The 20,305-nt window shown below is 41.9% G+C and overlaps 1 protein-coding gene across 3 annotated transcripts in view; it reads left to right on the top strand.

Annotated features, from left to right (window-relative positions):
• NTRK3 (neurotrophic receptor tyrosine kinase 3) overlaps window positions 1-20,305 on the top strand; it is a 1,577,634-nt gene that overhangs the window by 1,537,169 nt on the left and 20,160 nt on the right. The gene's annotated exons all lie outside the window — the stretch shown is intronic.

The following is a 20,305-nucleotide window of genomic DNA, read 5'->3' as shown; positions in this document are numbered from 1 at the left end:
CTTTGGGCTTCTGAGAGGACTGAGACCTCGGTTGGTTTCTTCCCTCTAAGAGTACATCAGACCATCTTGCAGGCTTCCATCCTGGCGAGGCTTGATTATGGCAATGCCTTATATCTTGGTGCCAATAAAGCTAGCATCAAGCGCCTGCAGAGGGTCCAGAATGCAGCCGCACGCATGTTAGTGGCTCTCCCAAAATCTCACTCTGTGGCCCAAGTTCTTTTGAAGCTGCACTGGTTGCCAATCGAAGCACGCATACAGTTTAAGGTGCTGTGCATTGCGCATAACATTTTGAGGCTCAAAGGCCCAGAGGGGCTATCGGACCTACTGTAGCCATACTTGCCTAGTCGAGCTCTGCGATCGGCTAATCAAGGTTTGGTCTGTGTCCCCCGTGTTAGGAAAGTGAGGGCAGGGGGCCGTTCGTTTGGCCTCTTGGCTGCCAAACTGTGAAACTCTCTTCCAGTAAGTATTCGTGCCACCCCCAGCCTTCTGACGTTTCGTAAATCTCTGAAGACTTGGCTATTCCCTACTCTGGGATATCTGTCGCTCGCTGTGTTTCCCTGCTCTTGTCTGGTTTCTGGTTGGACTGGGATGCCTCGCCGCTGAGGCAGCCATGCGCATTACAAATCCTGTAGTAAAATAAATAATAAAATAATGAATACATTTGGGGCCTTAAATAGTCTGAATTGTTACACTTCTTGCAGTGTGATGGGTACTAGTTGTGTTGTTAATATCATTGCAGCATGGCAGCGGCAATTTGAGGTGTAAGCTGCAGCTGCCTTCTGACGGGAGCCCTGGCACTTTTTTTTTTTAAATTTAGCAAAATTTCGTTCTGTCCTTTCCTAAGAAAGTTCAATCAAACGGAGGCAAATACAATCTGTAGAAAGACATTGTTGGTTTATGGGAAATAAAGAGTTGGAAAGTCTTGTAAGTGACACATCTATCGCCTGTCGCTCATGCGTGAAGAAAACCAAACTGCTGTAACACTATTGCTAATGTGGCTGGAGAGGTTACCTTTTGTTAATGACATTTTCAGATTCTGCATAGCCATTACGCAGGCATATTTTATTGAGACATTCGAAGGAGGAGTAATTAAAGAGAACGCAAATACTTTAAAAAAGTACTTAGCAGCTTCCTTAGTTTTAACAGAATATGTTTTTATAAAACTGATATATTTCGCGTGACATGCGATTCTTTCTACGTCATATTTAATAGGAATTCTATTGTTGAGAAATGGATTTGCTGCTGCTCATTGTTTACATTCTGGCTGCCATATTCTCTGTCTAACTCCGGATATAAGAATGATTGTAACTCACACGAGTCTGAGCTGCTTCTGTTCTTGTCTGTCTACAGATTTAGCACTGCTTTATGAAGGATTTAGAACATTATTTGAGGCTGTATGAATGCTCTTGGGGAAGGATGTACTGTACCACAAACAACTTGAAGTTAATCCTAGGTGGGAACATAATATTGGGATTTCTAGCAACACATCTTATACATATGACTAAAAGAAAAAACATGATCTCTTCGTGGACACATCATTTCCATAAAATGTATTGACGTGAACTCTCTTAAAAGCTTTTACCTTTACTAAATGACAATTTTTTAAAAGCTTTTACCTTTACCATTTCTATTTCCTTGTCTCATCTGGAAATCTCCCTCTCTAGCTTCTTGATGTGCAATTAGCTAGATCCCCTCAACGTTTCCTATTTTGTTTACTTATTGGCAACCCGGGTCTTAGGAAGAGAATTGCAGCTTTATATTCAGTGACTAATAGCTGGAGAAAAAGATATTCACGGGTCCCTGTGTGGTGTGTGCTTCATGGAGAGAGTGATAATAATGCTGACATAAAAGAAGATTTGACATCATGTGCTGTGTGCTTAGTCACTGACGCGACCCTCCCTTACCATCTACCAGCCTTGTGGTCACACGAGGCGCAAAGTACATCCAAGAACATTTTCTAAGCCACTAATGGATCCTACAGGCCTTATTTTCTGTGCTAATATTAGTGGCTCGGCACAGACTGCTAGAGTCTGCTGACTAGATCGCACTCCACTGTCAGAAGACGGACAAGTGCACCCAGCACCAATTTCTTCTGACCTCATTGGAAGGTTGTGTGAGCTTTGAGAATTTGAGGTAGCCCAAATCTCAGTACGTCTGACGGTTATGAACGCTAGTGATAGCTGACTCTCCGGTGCTACTGGCTAAAGCTAGCTAGGGCTGAAAACATGATTTGTTTCTACTTTCTCACTCATCTCACCACAAGGGATAGGCTTTTTTTATTTTAATATTTTATTTTAAGGTTTTATACAGCGCAAACTTGACCCGTGAGGGTATCAGACCGCTGTACATATTCATAGGGTAATACAGAAGGAGAAGACCTGTACATCAGAGAGCTTACAGGGTCGAGGGGTCATAGGGAAGGCAGAATATCACATAAGTACAGTACTCTAGGGATAGGGGACAACTGTACATCAGGGCATTTTACAGAGAAAGAGTCATACAATGATCAGGATATCACACGAGTCCTGTAGAGGGTCGCAGGATGAGGCAATAGTCTCTCAGGTAGCTGTGGAACAGGTTTATCCAAGGAATTTACCCATGAGGAAGGATTTAGCCTCTTTTTTGAAGCGTGCTAGGGAAGGGATTCTTCTGATATCAGGGGGGAGGGAGTTCCATATTCTCAACGCAGTCCCGGCAAAAGCCCGATTGTAGGTTTTTATTTTCCTAAAGCGTGCAGGCCGGAGGAGGAGGGCATTGGTCGATCGTAGGTTTCTGCTTCCACCCGATATCACCAGCTTCTGTGCAAGATATGCAGGGGAGTTAGAGTGTAAGAACTTGTGCGTGATGCATGCCAGCTTGAGGTGGATCCTAGCCTCGAAGGGAAGCCATTTCAAAGCTTTCAGGTGAGGAGTGATCCTGATCGAATTTACTGGAGCCTGTAAGAAGTCTGGTGGCTGCGTTGAGGCAGTATTTTAAGGGAGCCATCAAGATCTTGGGTAAGCCGGAGAGGGTGGAGCAACCATATTCCAGTCGAGAGATAACTAGTGATTTGACTGCTAGTTTTAGTCAGGAGGGTCAAGAAAAGGTTTCAGTTTCCATCGGTAGCTCAGGTGCAATCTGGCAGATTTGGCCAGTGCGTTGATGTGGTCTCGCATGTTTAGGTTATAGTCCAAGGTAATTCCCAACGATTTAGCCAAATCCACAAGGGTTGGGGAACAGTTCAAGGCTGTGATGGCTTTAATCCATGACTGGATCTCAGGGCTGCTCTTGAGCGGGGAGATTAGAAGGAACTCAGTTTTCTTAGCATTGAGTTTGAGTTGGTTGGAGGAGAGCCAACTGACGGTCAGCTTCAGGGCCTCATTCAAGGTGAGGATCTCCACAAGAGAAGAGATTTTTATATAGATCTCAGTGTCATCAGCGTACATATGGAAGGAGATATTTGCAGTGCAAAGGACTTCGGCAAGGGGTTCTAAATAGAGATTGAAGAGGGTGGGGGACAACGTTGATCCTTGAGGGACTCCCACCGTGACCACGGAAGGAGCAGATAGACCGCAATTGATTAGGAATCTCTGAGAACGGTTTTGGAGGTAGGAACTAAACGAGTCAAGGACTGTGCCATCTAATCCCATCCTCAGTTTGAGGCGTTCGAGTAGCATCTCGTGGTTGACCGTGTCGAAGGCCGAGGATAGATCAAGGAGGATTAGGAGACAGGTTTTGTCTTGGTCAATGGCTTGAAGAGCGTCATCGACAATGTGGAGCATGGTTGTTTCAGTGCTGTGTCCCGGTCGGAAGCCGTATTGGCAGTCGTCGAGTAGATGGAAGTTGTTGATGTGGTGGCTAAGCTGTGTTTGTACACACTTTTCCAGCACTTTGGCCAAGAGAGGAATGTTGGAAATTGGTCTGAAGTTGTCTGGGGACGCTGGGTCCAGTGACGTTTTTTTCAGAATGGGGAGGACTTGGCCAGCACTCAGCGAGGTCAGAATTGATCCCTGTTGGAGAGAGGCGTTGATTATCGCAGTCCAGCTGGGAATATTGTACTTGGCAACGGTCGCGAGACAGTTTGAGGTGTGCGGGTCGTTGAAATGGTTATTAGGGTTCAGGGTGGAAAGGATTTTTGTGACAGCGTCTTCATCGTAAGGTGTGAATTCGGACCAGTGTGCTAGATTCTTCGGTGAGGACCATGGCGGCAGGGGGAGAGTAGTTGGAAGGTCGAGGATTGGAGGTGGGAATGAGGCAGCCTTGAGTTCGATATCTAAGGTTTTGATTTTGTTTGTGAAAAACAAGGAGAAATCCTCGGAGGAGATGAGAGACTTGGCAGGTTTCTTTCATTGTTTTGGAAAGTTTGTTCGATTGGAGTGTGACCAACTCAAAGAGTTTGCATGGTCTGTTGCTGGAGAGGGATCTCCATTGAGATTTCTGACATGAAAGGACATGGTCAGAGCCATAAGGCAGGCAGGGCACTGCAGTAGTTCCTCAGTGTTCCTCTCAGAATCAGATGAAAGAATAAAGAGCTAGATTTCATTCCCCCTTCAGAAATAGTTCAAGGGTTTTGAGGTAGGATGCCAGAAGCTGAATTTCAGTTTCTGAGACAGAGATGGGTAGAGTACACCATGAAATCGGTTGTTTTCTTATCTTTATTGTGGTATTATCAGTACAGAAATGTCTAGCATAACTTTCAATCACACAAGAGGCACTGATTTATTGAGCAGTGTTGACTGGAAAATATATAATCTAAGTTGGAAGTCAGACTACTGCTGCTAGTAGGGTATATGTAAGTTCCTGAGGCAATACTTTGCTTCAATGGTCTTAGCCATTTTGATGTGGCCGGAATTCCCCCACCGTGCAGGAGAATTCCACTCGTGCTCAGTTTGGACAGCCCTTGGCCGTCCTACGCACATGCCCACCGTGACGTCAGACAGCCGGGGGCAGTGCGACGCACCGAAGCTGTTAAACACCTAGTTTGTTTACAGTTAGAAGCAACGTATATGCAAGATTGATAAAACACATACAACTGTGTAAGATGGAGTTGATTGCATTGGTACCCATGCAGCCATTTAAGACGACTGCTTGGGCTCTGATTACAATTTGGATGGACACATAGTCTCAGGTGAAACACAACTCCACCCTTATATAAGAGGCTTGATGTTTTCACATCAGGATTTCTCAGGTGACTGAAGCCTAAAACCAATTTCACAATCCAATCACTGGCCCTTACCCAACCCGTTCCCAGGTCACAGCTTCACTTACTATAAACATATGGTAAATTGCAGGATAAATGAATACCATGCAGACAAATCAGGTACACAAAGGTATCCCCATGTCAGTAAAGTTTGACTTGCAATAGTTAGGTTTATGTGCATAGATATCTGCTGAAATTATTCATTATGGCCACCCTAGATCTAAATCTATACAACTCATAGTAGGATCCTTGATTTGTTAGATATGGTCACTGACTTCTATTCTGCAGCCAGGACGGGACATCCTGTTCAGTAAAGGATGTCCTAAAATCCTGTTTAATGCAAAAGTGTTATCATAATTTGAAAACAAACAAGGAAGTCAAGGAAGGAATGCTTGAATTAATGCTTTAATTATTCTCAATCACATTCCAGATCATCAAAGTGATCACCAATGGATGAGATTACTGCAAGCCATCTTCTGACTTTTTGTTGCGGTAGCCACCATAAGTGTGATGAGGGGGTGGGTACTGTGTTCACTGTGCCACAGAACTCAAACTATACCTCAATGACAAAGCCAAAGTAAGCCAAATCAGGTTTACGGTTGCTCCTTTTCCCATCTGAAGGGGGCATGGCCTTAAAGTTTTTGCTGCTCTGTTCCTACTGGAGACTGGTTTGCATATGACTTGTCTCTGGCATAGTGGGTGAAAAACAACATTCTGGAATGTCTCTTATAGCAAACACTGGGATCTAAGATTAAATCAATCATTTCTTCCATCACTTTATCGTCTGCTTCAGTAAACGCTCCCATATTATAATATAGCTCCATTGTCAAATGGTTTTTCAAACAAGAGGAATCACTCCTAATAAACTGGTAGTGAAGAACTTGTTTACTGTATGCAAAATGAGGTGTCCCTCCTCAATTATACATTTTCTATATGTATCGGATCTTATACTTTACTTTGCAAATGAAACGTCTCTTGTTTGTGCTTCTCTATTGATCAAGTTATACATATTCTTTTTATGAACACCTGTACAATATTTTTTCTATCTCAACTCCCATTTGCTGATATATATAAAATCATAAAATAAAATATATATATATATATAATTTTGAACCGCCATCTCTTCACTGAAACTCAGATATAAAAACAACTATCTCATCATTATTACAAATTCATCCATGTATACATATCTTGTGATGCAAGAGTCAGAAGTCAATGTACACTGTTTGAGTCCACATTGAGTACACTCTCAAGGAAAGCAGAGGAGTTCTAGGTCATAGAGTTTTCTTATGCTGCTGTACTAGGTTAATGAGTTACCACCACTTTCACACACATATATACATATACATATATATATACATATATACATATATATATATATGCCACAAGCCTCGCACAGTTTCTTCATGAAAATATGAGCGTAGACCCAGGTTTGGTGTTATTTTTAATTTATTCGGAAACACCACAAGCCGCCATCACAACCCGTTTCGGCAGATCTCTGCCTTGATCACATGACAACATTGTTGTTTACCACCTCCGTTTTTAAAGTGCCAGTGCATTCACTTTGATTATAGACATGGAAAACATACTTGAAAAGTATTGGCTCAAATGCAAGATTGTGGCAACATAACAAAGTTCAAATATTCTGTCTAAATAATTTTTTAAAAAGACAATTCTAACAGGATACTTTGTATGATTGTACTCTCCACACAATATATATGGCTATTATCCTAGTACTTATCAATTTTGACAATATCTGGCTCAAATGCACAGTTATTATTTGATGCCTCAAATGATTCTGATCCATGCAAATGTAAACCAACGGAAGTGATAGTGTGGAACCCCTTTACTACCCTACTGGAAAGAATTATAAAGTGCAAAGTGTATTCAAAGTATAACTTCCCTGCTGTACTTCTTAATGTGCAAATGAAAAACTAGAAAGTGCTTCAGTGCCTAATAAATACATATGTAAACATATTTTACTCTAGCTGTAAGTAGTAGCCCATAATTCTAGATAAGACTACTGTAGCTAGGATATGTACAAAAAACAGCATGTGTAAATTATCTATTGATTTTTTACATCTATTGGAGGTTTTAACAAGAAAAATAGGAATTTGATAAATTATATATATATTGCAAAATGGATTTAAATCTTTTGCAATATGTTGTTCAACGAAAAGCAGTACATTAAATTGTGACAGGACTACTAATAGCTCAAATTTTGTGGCAATATTCGAGTCAACCTTATGATGCTATAAAATCATTTGCATAATAATAATAATACTATATTGTTTAGGTGCTTTAAACCTTTACAGTTAAAAGTGGTGATAAAAATAATTTTTAAAGGTGCAATCATATTACTATGGCAGTATTGTGTCACATTGGTCGGTTGTTCAGATTGCATCTGGTTTTCCTTGTTTTGAACAGCGATGCCCCAATGAAAGTGCAAGTGCATTACCAAGGATTCTTTTTTTTTACAAGTGTAATGTGATGGGTTTGGTGCTACAGGTGGAATCACATGAGATGCCTAGTCCAGTCTGTTAAATGAATTGTCCTCTGTGCCTGAACTGCAAGTGTTTCATGGCATGTGTGCAATGCCAAGTGCAGGAGTCCTATGAGCACGAATTTGAAAAGAAAAGACCACAGGGATTTCAGTCCTGTACTAACGGGCTGTTACTCCTTGGTGCAAAGCTTAGTAGTCAAATAGTGGGCCATCTGCCTTGCCAACCTTTACAGAGAGAATTTTGTTATTTTTCTTATTTATCCTTTTCTAACTCCTTGCCCGCCAGGGCCAAAAACTTCACTGCCTTCAATGTTGACTGGACTGAAGACCCTCTTAATAGCTTTATTAAGGCCAGCCAGCATGATCTTATTTGCAGATGTCTTAGTGTTGGCTGTAATAGTTTCTTCTTGAGTGATAACAGTGCTGGGCAAGTGCATAATAGGTGGAGTAGTCAAGTCAAGTCAAAGCACACTTTATTCGATTTTGAAAAATCATAAAAGCCACATACAATACATATACATTAAAATCGCAATTCATTTATATACAAAAATCAGGGATGACCATGATTATTGGACATTATTTGGCTCATAGAATTAAAATCCATTAGAGTGATACCATATTTACAATAAAATGTTCAGTTGAACCCGTTTATTCCTAGTTCTAAAAGCTTCCGCTAGAAAACTGGCGACACTGAAAGTAATGTAAACATTGCCCAACATCTGGAGGTAAATAAATGCAGGTCTGACTTGAATAAAGCCAGCCTCCCTCAAAACAGGTAACAGGTGTTTTATCCTAGCGGCAGTATAAAGCCCACAAAACATCATAAAATGCATGGTATCTTGTTTTGAGAAATTGTCACACTCACAAGGAAGGGCGTCTTCTGGGTTGTCCCATGATAGATAACAGCCTAAAGAAAATTGAATCAAATTAAACCTAAATCTGACTAGTAGCATTCTATGAAGAGGTCTTGTGACGTATTTCAAATATGGTTCCAGATAGGGCGTAGTAATTAACATAGAGTGTGTTCTTACAGATGGTTTCATTAGTTCTTTCTCCTCTCTATTAAGTCGGGCTCTCTCCATAAAATGGACCTTGATCCACTTTACATCTTCTCTCCTGATGTTAGATGGGGTTGAAAAAAGTTCTGGTCTCCCCAAGGCAAAAAATGTATTTTTTAGGTACTTCAGCCAGGGTATTTTCATGGCATGGTCCAAAGAAATGACATCCTCCAGAATAAGATGGTTCAAAGTTAACTCTGGGTTTAGCCATATATTTGCCCAAAATAGGAGAGGTGCCTGGTTCAGCTTATCTGCAATGTAGGGCAGACCCACTTCCTCATGAATGGAGAAGGTGGGGGTCGATTTGGGAACTGATAGCAATTGTCTGATTATTCCGTTTTCTACCCTTTGGATTTTATCTTGGGTAGCGTAGCCCCACAAGGCAGCCCCATAGGTGGCAATGGGAATACACTTCGTGTTATAAACTTTTAACAATGCTTCCATCAGCCTAGCCCCCAACCTTTTTGTAAAACCCAACAGTGCAGCTGCGAACGGGCCAAGGATAAACTCTTCGCCTTTATCTGAGGGGCCCAGGACCCCCTTTCATCGAAAAGGACCCCCAGGTAAGGGAAGACCGGAACCCTTGAAACCACCTCGCCCTTACAAATAAATGTTTTAGATCTAAGCTTTCCTCTCTGTTTACCCACTACCATAGAATGAGATTTTTTAGCGTTAACCTTCAGATCGAGGTTTTCCATAAAGGAACCAAAACGGTCCAATAATCTCTGTAGGCCAATACCTGTGCGGGTAATCAATACAGCGTCGTCTGCGTATAGGAGGGCCGGAACCTGTAGTCCACCCACACACGGATCGTCTACCCCCCTCCTCTAGGTGTTTTCCCAACCCATTTATATAAATGGTGAAAAGGAGCGGGGCCAGGATACACCCTTGGCGGACCCCTTTCTCAGACCTAAACGTGTCCGTGCACCTCCCCTCATTTGTGACCCTAACCTTGGCAAAAAAGTCCTGATGTAAAGAGGCCATGAAAGTGGAGTAATTATTCACTACTATATCCGAAGAGTCAGCACTCCATGGTTGACCAGGTTGGTGTTCAAAACTTTATATGTTGCAAGGCCCACCCACGCTTGTCTTTTGTTTGCCAAAGCTGCTTCATCTGTTAAAAGTGATTGCTGTTTGACTGCTTTGTTGATTGCCCATTTGAACTCAGGACATTCTGTTGCTGTGTGCCAGGCCTCTTCTACTTTTAGGGCTATGATTGACTAATGTAGTGAAGTGTAGACTGAGATCTTGGCACTGGCATGTTTTTTTTAGTTTTTATTTTAAGCCAACATTGATAGGCAAGTGAGCTTGTATGTGTTGCCATCATTCTCCAGTAGGCATTTATTATGGCGCCCTGTCTAACGGGGACCACTATCAGTTTTACTCTCTCCCTCTGTTTGGTCTACAAGTTTTGATTTTCAAATTGTGTGTGTCATCATCAACATTTAGATGCCAATGTAAAGGATATGGAAATTAGTAATTAAAATGATTTCACCAATGATGTATAAAATAAAAACCCCAAATCTGTTTAGTAGTTTAGCAATGCTTGTAAAATAATGTATAAAAGACAGGACGTCTGAATTAGAAATAATAAACTCGTATTCAGATTGAGAATAAAGCTTACATAATAGATTTTATTAGGTACATGTCAAAAGTAATGTTTTGCATCTACCAATATTAGGCACCCTACCTTGTGATAAGCAAGGTTTACACAGTGGAAACTTAGTTAAAAGTTTAAATTAGGGTTCTTCTTTTTAAATAATGGGTTTTTCTGCCAGGTTTGCCTGCAGATTTAAAAGCTACACAGGTCAGTCTTAAGCCATGTTTTCTTTGTCAGCCAAGTGTACAACAGAACGAACATGTGCTGCAGTCCACTGGTGACTTTCCATGTCATTCATGTTTTTCCTGCACCATGTACTATGGCCTTATTCGGAACTTAAAATTGTCAGTTAAGAGCAAACCAATTTTACCTTGTTTAGAGATAAGAGCACACACACTGGGGATGGAATAGCAGTGCCCCAGTGTGCAGAGTTAAAAAACCAGCAGCATCAGTCCACAAAAATACACCTATTTCTTGCATTTAGTCGACTAGCCACACACTTAAAAATGCGCATAACAGGATATAGGATATACTTTGTTGCAATACTTCTGGGTACTTGATATCATACATTGCGATTGTTTAAAAAAATTAAATTATCATTGATTCTATAACAGTTAATAAAATCTATTTTTATGTAAGTTTTACTCTCAATACGAAGAAGCTTTTATTCTTTCAAATTTAGTTTCAGTTGGAAGGCCATATAACAGGATTTTATGGTATTATTTTTAACAAACACTGAAACTCAATGAAAAACGAACTTAAAATCATTGTCATGATAATGATTTCTAATGGAACGCCAATTTAAATTAGACATTATTGGTTTATAGAAACAGATAACAGTAGCTGCCCTGCAAGTGCAACAAGGGTTCTCAGCGGTGTATTTATACAGATTGTAAGATCTAGTTGCAATTAATGGTGCATACAAACTTCAGTAAATGTATTATTCCACCATGCCAGGCAGAGACCATTTCATAATTATTCTGTTAATACATTTGAATTTGATGCGTCAATTTAAAGTCTGCCTTTATGGATCAATACTTCACAGTTCATCAAATATTGGTACAAAGATCTGGAGAAAACAAATCCAGAATCATATGTATCCTGTTGGCCATATAACACTACTTACAAAAATAATTTGTGTAGAGCAAGGCTTAATCAAAAAATGCAGCTGAGCTTTATGTCTACAAACTGAGGATACAGCCACTAAGGCCCCGATTATGATGGTGTTCAATAGTTAAACAAACAATGGTTCTGTTGGGTAAGACAGATAACTCAAACATTGCTCATAAATGTAGACAAACAAAAATAGCTCTCTGATGCACAATATGCGCTTTGAGAAATAAATGCTCAAAAGACAATGTCATAAGTTCAACTTGTTATATTATAAAATGATAACAAATACTTTTAAAAAATATCTGAATTACTACATTCAAGGATAGATTTTCAATACATGACAAGACCATCATACAGACATAAAGAAGAAATATTTTTTGTTGTGACTTTTTGTGAAGTTTGTGCTCAATAGGTGTGGTGACATACATACAGTGCGAAGGAATTAATACATATACATATATACAGGAATGTTTGCAATGGCGAAATGCTGATTATCAACCAAGGATTCCTAAGATTGTTGTGAGGATCCTGGTGAGTCTGGGCGGTGCACCAAGGGCTGTTATCCGGGTGCGCATCAGATCGCGTTCAGCAGGACGCGATCTGATGCGCACCCGGATAACAGCCCTTGGTGCCCCTCCCGTCCACATTTCAAATACCACAGGCCATTGCGCCACAAAGTTTCAGACTGAAGGTCCTCTGTCTGTTTACCTGAACTGTCATCCCTCCTTGTCTTGAGAAAGACCCACCGCGACCACCCACAGGGGCGCATTAGGGTCAAAACGTCGACGCATCCTTAGGTCCAGACTCACCAGGATCAAGGAAGTGGGGAAGGGCCTGGCTACTATGCTATCTGTACTTCTCCCTTTGAAGACCCATTCTTGTCCTTGCTTCTGCAGGCAGCAGATCTCCTTCCTGACACTATTGTGTCAGCCCCAGGACTCTTCACACCTAATCAGGGAGCAGCTTGGCTCAGCCTGTCAAAGGCTGGCCAATCAGAAGAAGATGTCACAGGGCTGTTTAGATAACTTTAGGAAAGCAACTTCTAAAAATACTTTCCTGCAATAGTTATAATAAATCTGACCCTTGCAAGTTATAGGATATGTTCTAACTATTATTTTGATCATTTGAAACATGTCAAATGTTAGACTTTATTAAAGTTTAATAATCCATTCTCATGTTAGCTTTTGGAGCTTCCTGCACAATAATGGTGAAAGACGATTTTGGCCATTTGTTCCTAACAAGGGCATGCAAAATATATTTTATAATGTTCCTGCTGCATGGCACACTATCCTTGGGGCACTTAGAGCAGGCTTTAGGGGTGACCTTTATATAATACAAAGGTAAATGTGCACTTTGGAAGTACTTTTAATTCCAAAGTCACATTTGGATACAGTTCTATTTTAAAACCAGCCTGAAAAGCAGGGCTATCTTTAAAATGGCTCCAGACACAACAGCACTGCACACTATAATGGCAATAAGACCACTGGGTTCTCTAAACCTACATGCCCTCCCATATACTAGAGAATTACATGTAGGTTGTCTGAACCAATTGTAATTACACCAAGTACTGGCCCTGGGCCTGGTTAGCAGAGCCCAGGGCACTCTCAGAATCAGTAACCACCAGCATCAGTCAAAAATAGAAGGGATCAGAACAAAAGGGAACACTTTATACTATAAGGTACAGAAGGACAGAAAATAGAGCCAGTTAGTAGAGGTCTAGTCCCTAAGACCATGTGCTTTAAGTTCTTTCTGGTGCTTTATATCCTTTATCAAGGCAGACCATTAGGAAGACAGGATTTAGCCTCGGCTGCGATTGTTCTGCTGCCAAAACAATTGCATTGCAAATTCCTGAGAAATACTATTCTTGGTGTAGCTAATATATGTCTAGATATTTGGTATGGAAGTGGCTTCAATAGCTAGTCAAATTCAAGCTATACATGGATTTATGGACAGAGCAAAGTGTTTTGAACTCAACTTTCTCTCTGTCAGTGGTGTGTGATAAGTTAAATAATTATAAAAGTAATAATGTCACAAGACCATATTGTGAATAGTGCATAGTCTACATTTTTGATAGGTCAATTGCAATAATTAGCTTGAGTGATATAATTTGAAATGTGTATTCATACACCCATATAGAAACAAAAAATACATATTTCTATCGAATCACACTGTTTTTGTATGATAAAGATACAAAAATAAAACAACTATCTATGTTTCAGATATTTAATTGTTTAACATAGCAGTACCCACATATTTGTTGTAAAGGTGGTTGTTAAGACTTAGAACAAACCAACACTGATGTGAAAAGATGCTATTGCTGAATGGTTGCACTGGTCCAGAGCACATTTGAGCACCCCTTTGAATGCACATTCAAGGGCAGATTTACAAGCCACCTGCACCACCGGTGCATCACATTTTGTGACGCACCAGTGGAGCATTTCTCTGCCACATATTTACAAGGAGAGGATAGCCACCGTGCGTGACTCTTCCTGTCCTTGTAAATATGGACCCCTTACAAAAAGCACTTGGGGAAAAGGGCGTTCCATGGGTGTTGCTGTGGGTGTTCCCGCTCAACACCCATGGAACCTCACATATTTCCAGATTTACAAGGAATCGTAATCCTGCATCAGAATGCGAGGCACAACAAGGAGAAATGCTTTCATTTCTCCTTGATTTTTTCTTCTTTCAATGCATGCTGCATTCTACAGCACGCATTGAAAGAGGAAAACGCCTCTAGTGATTGTTTTTGTACAAGAAGGTGCCCCTTCCTGCACAAAAATAATCTCCACAAGACAAAGGCACCTTTGCACCATGGTGCAAGGGAGCCTGTGCTGGCGAATGGCAGCTGTTTGTGTGCCAGCGCAGCGGAGAGCACAGGAATGCAGCATAATATTGTAAATATGTTGCATTCCTGTACTTTGAAAGTTCTGCAATGTGGTGCAGCCAAAAAGCTTGCGATGCAGCGCTGCTGCACTTTCTTGTAAATCTGCCCCTCAGTGTCTTGTGTGCATTCATTTAACCTAAAGTTTCTCAGAGTTAGAGCATGATTTTCAGAAAGCACCACTCGTAAACAGAAAAAGCAAACCCTGATCACTGCTTTAGAGAGAAATGAATGTTTTTGAAATTATATATAAATAGATTTCTCCTTGCCCCCTCGCTCATTCAGGAGTTAGTGGGCAGAGGATGCGTGTTATCTTAAAGCTTCAAAACAAAGAGGACAGGAATTGTCATAATTGTGAGAACTTGGCCAAAGCCAGGCAGAAACCAACACTCTATCAGGGCAAGGGAGTTACACGCCAAGATAACCCCTGCTCGGCCCCTTGGTAGCTTGGCAAGAGCAGTCAGGCTTATCCCTGAGGCAATGTGTAAAGCCTTTGCGCAACACACAGACAGCAGCAACACACTAGGCACACCACAAAAAGGAACTCCACACAAGGTTATATCTAAAAATAGCCTTTGTATTACCATAAACACAATAGATCATAATCACACAACTACACTGTGCCAACTCGCACTGGGCAGTATTAACAGGGGATTATTTAAACAAGACAGGGCCACTTGGGCAACAGTCAGAATCAGCACTTGGTAGAAATAGCACTTAGTAGAAATAGCACTTCTAGAACATAGAATAATTGTAGCACAAACCGGTAATCACTGGTAAACGGTAAGTACACAGTACGCAATACTAATCACCTTTGGCATAGATCACGCAGGGAAAACATGAACTCACTAGCATAAACTATACTAGGCAAAACAACTTCCTAATCATGAAAACATAGTAAGAGGTATCACAGGCATAAAGGCATTGCACATTACGCATAAATCACATTAAGCAGTTATCATCATAACCACAAATCACCAATCCTCTTGCACAAGAATCCCAAAGGTACTGACCCCAGGCCAGCTGGCCTTCCCTGGAGCTCAAATGTCGTCTGTCCAAATAGTCAAGGCGGGCTCCCTAGACAGTAAAAAGCAACAGCGGAAAAGAACAGGCCTAAACAATGCAGCTACCCACTGTTTGCCGAGCCGGGCGATCGTCTTTAATGTACAGGAGCGTGGGGTGGGCTCCTGTCCGCTTCCTGTTTTCTCCCCTGTACTTCCGGGTCGCCGCGGGCAGAGTGGCGGCCCTTAGTATTTCAATTTACGGTGGCTGTGGGCCGACATACTAGGTAGGCTCCCGATCTTCTACACGCAGTCCCTGGTGGGGTGGGCACCTGCTAGGGGTATAACAAGGCAAATATGCGGGGTAGGCACCCGCCTGATCAGGGCACCCAGGCAGGGGGATCCCCACGCCGGGTACTCCCTCTGGAAGGCGATCGCAGCTCCATGCTGCAGTTCAAAGCAGAAGCGCTCGCCAGGAGGAAAAAAAAGCGCTCCCAGCACCAAAGTCCAGCGCTTCTCCCAGCAATATAGATATAGCGCTCCCCAGGTGCTTTAGAGGCAAAGTCCAGGGGAAGTCTTTCTGCAGGCACGGGGGGGCAAAGGTTGGGCCCAGGTGCCAGAACACAGGGCCCACCAGCAGGGAAGCAGTCCCCAGTGGCGGTTCCTCCTGGCACCCAGCAGCAGCAGGCCCCCCTCAAGTCAGGAACAAGAGTGAACAAATTCATGGGGTCACAGCCCCCTTCTTATACACAAACTTCATTTGTCTAAGGCTGTAGGGCAGGGGGAAAACCAGTTACAACTGGTTCTTGAGCACTTTCTTTTGCTCAGCCCCTCTCCCTATTCATAGGGCAGGCTAGGGACATCGGACGCACCACAGGGGGTGGAGCCAGAATTGTGGAGGGAAGGCACAGCCCTATTTAGGTCCCAGGTGCATTCCTCCCTCCCATCTATATACAGAACTCCCCATTCACCATCGGGCAGACCCATCCTGAATCCTGGAGCCAAGCACACCAGCCAGCTCCTGTCACTCACAAGCCAGACAGGCAATCATCATTCACTGCACACAGACATCCCAACTTTTGGAAGTGGCACTTCTACACTAGTCACAATAAATCTGCGCACATCATCGTGCAGCATTTAATCTCACGAGTTCGCACATATCAAACTCGCCCCTGCACTCCTCTCACATCAGGAACTACCATGGACACACATATTACCCATGCATTCCTATGGCAGGGCAGGCCAATGTCACAACATGCACTCAGAGTGCGCACGTACTTTACACTGGGACACAGTGTTAAAGTGCGCAGAAGCCAAAAACAACTAACACCAGGTCACATTTAAAAGCAAAACGTTTAGGGGTGAACCTGCCAAAAGGGCCAAGTCCAACACCCACAATGTTTTGACAATAAATCTTGCTTTAATTTTAGATGCATATGATGTGCAATGTTTATATTGTGAAGTTGGAGTCTGTTGACATATCTATGTAGTATTGATTATCATTACATCAGTTTCGCACTGTATTTTTCCTTGACCTCCCACATATTCACACAAACCTTCCCTCGATCAGTAATAGACAGAGCATAAAGCTTTAGCTTTTTACATAGATCTGTCCTCTTTTTTGTTTATTGAATATGTAGACCCAAAGACTCCAGTAGATGCACTTTCATTAGGCATTAGTGTATGTGGAAGGGTACAACAGCAATGATCTCAGCGACGGCTCGTGGAGGGAGTTACGGTGGGGCAGGAGGGTGGGGAGGGGGAGGGGCAGGGTGGAGATTGCTAAAAACCGGCATATGGATAATTGCAGGTAAGTAAACAATTTTATTAATAAAACGAATTTCGTAGTGCGCCTTGCATCGCAAAATGTGTGCGAGCTACGAAATTCGTTTTATTAATTAAATTGTTTACTTACCTGCAATTATCCATATGCCGGTTTTTAGCAACCTCCACCCTGTCCCTCCCCCTCCCCACCCTCCTGCCCCACCGTAACTCCCTCCACGAGCCGTCGCTGAATGATCTACTCAGGAGCATGAGGCAACTATAACAGATACAATATTCCAAGGGGAACAGGGATATAAAAAGATGTAGATTTAACCTAATTTTTCAATTGTAATAAAAAGCTGGTAGTGTATGTGACTCCAATCAGCGGACTGAGCCTGACAGAGACGCATGTGTTCCCATCATATGACACCAACCAGTTGGCAGCAGAAGAGATTGACTAGGCCAGAGAAGAAAAACCTGTTTAGGCAGTTTTATCACGTGCATTATTGGACATCAGCCAGTCAGTCTTTAAGCAACTGTCAGCACACAGGTTGACTGCCTGTAATAGGATGTAGTCTAGCTTTATGCAGTAATGAACGAAAACTAGTTGGCAGTTCCACAAATTCATAAACCATCTTAGTAATTACTAGATGCAGGTTTTAGGATATGGCCGTAAATGCTAAAAATAGCTTACATTTGAGTTTATTCATGAACTTTGTTGCCTGATGACTATTATTGGTCAAAGCAAACACAAGGAGAAGATGGACGAAGCACTGACACTTTTCAGACACTATCCCACAGTCACAGATCTGTGTTGAATCCATCATCTTTCTTTAGCTAAATTCAGCTCCCCAGTTCAGACCCAGTCATGTGCAAATCATTCTTGACCGTGTGCCTCGTGGGAACAGTTTGACCCGAACTTCCAAGCCAGGTCTTTTCTGGATCTGAAACAAGCATCCTGGGACCGGCTATTATCAGTTAATGGCATGTTTACATATTTCACAGACAAGCCTGTGTCAGCATAACCTTCTTAATTGTTTGTTTTCTCTTTGCAATTAAAATATGAGTAACTTGTTTTAAGATAGCTCACCTAACAGCGAAAAGAAGTAATGAAGAGCAGCACCAGAACACTTAAATGTGTGTGTCTAAAGGAGCAGTCCAGACGAGAAAGTCGATAAAAGTGTTTTCAAATGAGTCTTTGGTATAACATTTCACAATTGACCTTTACCTTAGCTGGCCAGCACTTAAATATGTCACACAAGACGGAAGAGTAAAGACGTGGGTTCAGAGGGCATAATTAATAACATAACAGAGGAGAAGGTAACTTCGGAAACTTATGCATTTTGGAATTATTCTTACCGAGTTGTTAAAATGTTATCCGGTGCACCAGAGTTTTTGAAAAAATGTCGAGAGTATAGAAATAACCCACATTGTTTGTGATCTTACCCGTGAATACAAAAAAACCTGCCACATGCTAAAATATTGGAAGGCGTCTTTCAAGTTCCAGTGCAGGAATTCTGTTCTTAATATGGAGCCCCGTGACGGGAGGCAGAGAAGCTGCAGTGTAAGCAAAGGATGTGAGCAGGTGGTTTATCTGGGAGTTCTTTGAAATCCTATGAAAGGAAACCATTTTTCACTTTAAAAGGAAGGCAAGATGGAAGCTACGTTTGATAGCAGAAGGATTAGCCGGTCTGGCTGTCATCTCCTTTCTGTCGCTGTTCGTTTTAGTATGTGGGAGGTCGAGGGAAGATGAGGTGAGGAAATGCTATGGTGATGAAGAAAAAAACTGTGCAGATATGTCAGCCGTTTCCAACTGCACCACATGACATTTCTAAAATGGAAAGAAAGGGCAGTTTCATGTCAAGACTCTAGTGGGCACATGCCATGACAAATCTAACAATCTAACAATCGTGGCAAGTTCCGGACCCTTTGTTTTGCTAAATTGATATTATATACCTCCACTACCCACTAACTCCGGAATGAGGGGGGAGGGGGAATCTCTATGTATGTAGTTGAAATCCCATATATTTCCTTTTGATTTCTATTTGTTAGCAGAGTTTGAGCTGTCTGAGAATTATGGGGCATATTATCAAGGGCCTTAATTCATGTGTTAGTGACCTTTTCCGGTTGCTAACGCATGAATTTATTATCGCCCTATTATCAAAGCGTCGCTAACTCTGGTAAGCGTCGCATTTCATGCGTTATTCATCGCCCCCACGCTGGGGGCGATGAATAACGCTAATGAGATGCAGGGTGGGCGTTCCCACGTCCAACCACATGTAAAATGTGGTTGGAGGTGGGATTGCCTTATTCACAAGGCAGGCCTTGGGAGAAGGAGACCTGCGATAAACGCGTCTATCGCAGGTCTCCCAATGCCTGCTCTTAGTACGTGTTAGGCATTGTTAACATAAGGGGGGTGGATCATAAAGCTGAATCCACCCCCCCATATTATCAATGCACACATTAGCACGAGAAAACAGCGCTTGTTTTCACGCGCTAATGCGACCTATCGACGATTTCACATCGCCTGTTGGCTTTAGTCTTGAGAATACGCTGCTAACAGGCGATGTGAAATCGGCGATAGATTTTTCCACGTTATCAACGCTGTGCGGTATTTTTTGCACAGCGTTGATAATATGCCCCTATGTTCCGACTTGGAGAATTAATGGGTTAAATGAATTCACTTACAATGCATATAAAGAGGTGCTCATCCGTGCTGGTAGCCAGTGTACCTGTTCATGACAGGGGCCGAAAAGCATCTTTTTACATTAGTGTTGAACTGTTCAAAGGGTTAATATCCATTATTTGCAGTGATCTCGAGTGATCATTAATTTCATACTTAATGATAATGCTGAGCATATCATATTCTGCCTCCATCAAGGGTTTCTCGGTTTATAAAACAATACCTTAGATACAGATTTTGTCTTTAAACAAAACGTTAGGGTAACATCAATTCAGTCTTACAGCATGGTAACACGCATTCCTTGAAATAATCACCTATTATGAGGCTTTTTCGAAAACTGCACACTGCAATAGCCCATGAAAAGCAAGAGCAACAACATACATGGGGTTTCACAGTTATTTAAGTACCTGGATAATCAAAAGTAGGAAGTGGAAAGCTCTCGCACACAAAAGGAAATTCCGCTTATAATAAACGCTTGAGACTCTTTTAAAGTCCTAAAACCGGATCCAATTAATGCTCCAAG

The sequence above is a fragment of the Lissotriton vulgaris genome, chromosome 2_1, assembly GCF_964263255.1.
Source record: "Lissotriton vulgaris chromosome 2_1, aLisVul1.2, whole genome shotgun sequence".
Taxonomy (NCBI): Eukaryota; Metazoa; Chordata; class Amphibia; order Caudata; family Salamandridae; genus Lissotriton; species Lissotriton vulgaris.
The sequence above is the reverse complement of the archived record's forward strand: the minus strand, read 5'-3'. Positions and strand labels throughout refer to the sequence as shown.